This window comes from Palaemon carinicauda, chromosome 28 (genome assembly GCF_036898095.1).
Source record: "Palaemon carinicauda isolate YSFRI2023 chromosome 28, ASM3689809v2, whole genome shotgun sequence".
Classification (NCBI taxonomy): domain Eukaryota; kingdom Metazoa; phylum Arthropoda; class Malacostraca; order Decapoda; family Palaemonidae; genus Palaemon; species Palaemon carinicauda.
In genome coordinates, this window is record NC_090752.1 from 28,311,402 (window position 1) to 28,316,412 (window position 5,011).

General features: G+C 37.1%; 1 pseudogene; it reads left to right on the top strand.

The window, feature by feature from the left end:
• The first annotated feature begins 2,640 nt into the window (after positions 1-2,640).
• On the top strand, positions 2,641-4,412 carry LOC137621995 (protein FAM200C-like; annotated as a pseudogene).
• The last annotated feature ends 599 nt before the right edge of the window (positions 4,413-5,011 follow it).

The window sequence follows — 5,011 nt, forward strand, 5'->3', positions numbered from 1 at the left end:
ATTTTCAAGCTGTTCTGCACTCCCTTCGATTTCACTTAGTTCTCAAAATTTAACCCTATCTGCCTTGTCAAGATTGCATCATGGCGATCTTTGTAAAGGCAGTCCCTTGCTGGTGTTTATAATAATTGGTGCATGATCACTAGTATGCCAATCATCTAATGTCTCCCAATGGAAATAAAGAAGGCAGTTAAAGCTTCCAATTGAAAGGTCAATGCATGACAAAGTACCTGTCTGAACATGGAAGTGTGTTGGCTCTCCTGTATTAAGGAGTCCCACACCCTCATTCTCCACAATTGACGAGATAATATTGCCCCTTGTGTTTGCCAAAACATCACCCTATAAAGGATGTCTACTATTCATATCTCCCATTAAGAGAAAATGAGTTTTGCACCAAATTTGACACTTAAGAATTACTGATTCTTCATCAAGAAGCTCTGGGTATATTTCCACAAACTTTCATTGATGTACTCAAATTGTAATTTAAATGCGACTGTAGTGGCCACTTTGATTACTTTTCTAAATGCGTTTTGCACCAATTGCGCCATTTAAGAATGGCACATCTGTAATCACAGTGCCAAACCGAAACTTTTATCACAGGTTTGATTGATGTACTCCAAAATGTAATTTAAACCTGATTTGAGGGTCAGTTCAAGCTGCGCCCCCTACTCAACGCACCAACAACATAACTTAAGAATGACCATTCGGGGATCCTCATCATACTAGCTGATGACTTTAGCTATCAAACCTTTTGTACTCGAGATGTAATACAAATCTCTGAGCTCCCGCACTAATTGTATTAAACTAAAATCTAAAAATTCTCGGTTGGTAGTTTAGAATTTTTTTTTCTTTAGTAACCTGAGGCATAGTTGACAGTGGGGATATGATCATTTCTTTGAAAGCAATATAAGAAGCACCATTTGGTAGTTTTTATTGGAATATTTAGTAGTTCATGTAAAAAGCTATATTCTTTATTATTTTTTTTTTTGCAAATTCCCTGAAAAAATTACTCTAGTTAATGTAGTTATTAAAGTTTCTTGTTCGGTTGTTTCAATATGAGTCTTTCCCTTGAAAGTACTTTTAATAAAAGTTAACGTTTCTTGTCGAAAGTTGTTTTTCAAAAGGTAGAAAATATTTATTTGGTTGTTTTGGATATATACATATTTATGAAAATGTCAAATTTTGATTGCGGTGGTTTGAGTTGGAAGATTTCTTTTAAATTTCAAGTAAAAAGACGTGGCATTAGGAATCATGTGAAATACAAGACATATTTGTGAGTTGGGTCGTTTTTATGTATATCATTGCCTACATATACCTGGCTGAGAAAGCTTCATTTGAGTTTCATTCAAAACGTAGGTAAACCTTTCTGAAAGGGATGTGTTGTTCTTGTGTGTTTCAGGGTTGTGTAGCATGTTTAGATTATCAATTCGTAACAATATATGACCAATACGAAACCTTTTTGCTTGTGTGTATATTAGGTATGTATATTTTATAGCTTATTGAAAACGTGATGAATTTAGATGATTATAGAAAGAGACACACAGAGCAAGAAGAATATTTATTACAAGGTTTATTTAGATCAGTGGTTCTTAACCTGGGGTACCACGAAACCTTAAGCTTGGGGGTACGAGACATGATAGCCAGTGCAATGGTAGCTACTGTATATTTACCACGAGAAAGCAAAACATGTATTTTCCAAATATTTCTCTTACTATAATTGTCTAAATTAGTTAGTGCTGTAAACAATTTTTCTTATGTTTTCTATGGTTTCATATACGTTTTCTTGATGTCTCGTACGGTTCGTGTTTGCGTTGTTCCGGACTCTCAAACATGCTGCATGTGCACTGTGCTGTGTGTAGTTGAGTTTTCTCGATGTCTCGTACGGTTCGTGTTCGCGTTGTTCCGGACTCTGAAACATGCTGCATGTGCACTGTGCTGTGTTTAGTTGAGTCAATGTGAACAGTGTGAGTAGGGTCTGCATTTAGTTTGTGTTCAAGTTGTTGATAGTATTGAGGTGAATTACTGGTGAGTGTGTCATTTTTTATTTGTGAAATGTAATTTTTGGATTATTTTATTTGTCACAATATGTTTTTAGTGTGGTATAACTCTTATATTGTCAAGAATAGATGTATAATTGATAAAAGATATAGGTACTGTTATGTGCATGAGGAGGAATATACTGGACTTAGGGATGGCTCAACCAGGGTGACCTCGGTCGGGGATGAGTTGGTCAAAAAATGATCTGGCTTGGTGAAAAACTGGTATGTGTTGGTCAAAGCATGGCTTGAGTTGGTCAAAATATGGCTTGAACTGGTAAAAAAATTCCTTTGGCAAATAAATGACCTGGATTGGTCAAACAATGGCCAGAATTGATCAAACAATCCCTTGAGTTGGTTTAAAAAAAAAAAAGAAAAAAGTCCTGAGAAAGTCAAACTGTCCCGAGTTGGTAAAAATTGGCCTCAGTTGGAAAAAAAAATGGCCTTACCCTCCCACAATAACATACACTTCGAGCCATCCCTGGGTGAACTGTGTATTGTGTTGGTGGTGATACATTATTTTATATTGATTAACATGTTGTAACGGTTATAACATCCAGGCCTGCATCTTTCCAGGTAGTATCGGTGTGATCAAGATCTAGTAACTATGTCTAAGAAACGCAAGTGGAACGACGACTATATTCGTTATGGTTTTACCTGTATGACAGGCAGATGGAACTCAACGACCACCGTGCATCCTCTGCAGCACAGTCTTTGCAAATGCAAATCTCAAACCATCAAGACTCAAGGAACACTTCAACAATCGGCATGGAGGCACAGATGCTGGATATGACTTAAACAGCTTGAAGATCAAGCGGGAACGATTTCATCGTAGTGGTACCCTGTCAAAGCTAGGTTTTGTGCCAGTTGAGAAACCTTTGTTGCAAGCATCTTATGAAGTTGCCCTTTTGTGTGCAAAGAAGAAAAAAGCTCACACTATCGCAGAGGAGCTTGTTAAACCTTGTGCATTAGAAATGGCAAAAATAGTGTTAGGGACAGAATCTGAAAAGAAGTTTAAACAGATACCTCTGTCAAATGACATTATTCATTCAAGGATTCATGATATGAGTCAAGATGTCTTGCAGCAGGTGATAACAGACCTGAAAGCTAGTCCTGTCAGAGTGAGTATTCAGCTGGACGAGTCAACTGACGTTAGTTTTTGCAGCCAGTTGATGGCATTTGTTCGGTATGTGAAGGAGAAAGAAGTGGTGAAAGAATTCTTATTTTGTAAACCTCTGAAAACTACTGCAAAAGCAACCGATATGTTCAGTCTTGTGAAAGACTTCTTGGAACATGAAATGACTCTCAACATGTGTGGTTCAATTTGCACTGATGGAGCCTGTCATGCTTGGAAATAAATTGGGCTTTGCTACCCTAGTGAAAAAAGAGGTTCCCCATGTAACTGTCACTCACTGTGTGTTGCATCGTCATGCACTTGCTACAAAGACGCTGCCAGAAAAATTGAAGACTGTTTTATCAGTTGTTGTGCGTGCTGTAAGTTTCATAAGAGGACGGGCGGTGAATCACCGTCGTTTTGCATCTTTTTGTGAAGAAATTGGAGCTGAGCACAGTGTTCTTCTTTACCACACAGAAGTGAGGTGGCTTTCCCATGGCAGGGTATTTACACGTGTATTTGAACTTCATGAAGAAATTATGCAATTTCTTAGAAATCAAGGCAGTGAAATTGCTGACCATTTTGAAACCAGGGAGTTCATTTTGTCTCTGGCATATCTGGCTGATTTATTCATGCACCTCAATGAACTGAATGTCTCTATGCAAGGAACAGCGATGAATATGATAACTGCCAGAGAAAAGTTATCTGCCCTCACCAAGAAACTTCCAATGTGGATAAAGCGCATTGAAAGTGGAAATTTTGCAAACTTCCCTTCTCTTGATGAGGCTGCTAGTGCTGAAGAGCAGCTGGCTATCCTGAGTAAAGTAAAAGAACATTTGCAAGAACTGATTCAGTCCTTCCAAGGGTATTTTCACCTTGAAGAAGGTTCTGTGGCACAAAAATGAATACGGGGTCCCTTTCTTTTCAACCGGGATTCCATGGATGATAATGATATCATGAAAGATGATCTTGTGGAGTTGCAGATCAATGACAGAATCCGAATGGAGTTTGAAAAAATGCAACTGGATATGTTTTGGTGTGCACAACTCCAAGCATTCCCACAGTTAGCAAGGAGAGCTTTGGAGGTCCTCGTGCCATTTGCAACTACATACTTATGTGAGGCAGGTTTTTCAACACTCTTACACATCAAAACAAAAGCTAAAAACCGTTTGGATGCAAGTGATGACATGCGTCTGGCACTTTCAAAGAAAGAACCTCGTTTGAACAATATCATTAATGAGAACCAACAACAAAAGAGCCTCTAAAAATGTGTTGGTGTGCACTATGTAGTAATACTCATTATTATTCATTGTATCCTACTAATTGACACTTTTCATTTGAAATAAAAAAAAAAGTACCTTTCTTCTGTAATTGAAAATCTAATAATTTCTCAGCAAGGTTTGTAGCACTAATCCTTTTCATATATTTGTATTGTATTTACATTGGATGGGGGTACGAGAACATTTTCTGACATATCAAGGGGTACGGGCATTGAAAAAGGTTAAGAACCACTGATTTAGATGTTTATTGAGAGAGCGACAGGCAGCAAGTGAGATAAACATTTTTTGAAAAGTTTTGTTATAACAGAAACTTTTAAAAAGTATTCGTCTCTCTTACTGTTATGACTTTTGGATGTATTTCTTTTAATCGTGTTAAAATCCTTGTTAGGTCGTCAGTATACTGAAATATGTTTAAAGTTGTGTTAAAGGTCAAATATGGGTGATTAGGATATGAATATTTACTCGGGCATGGTAAAAATCAGAGTTTCAGGTGTATGAAAATGTAACAATGAATCCTATAGTAAAATGCTCATTGTTTAGATTCAATATGAATATTGTTTGATATGGGAAAGATGTTTATAATT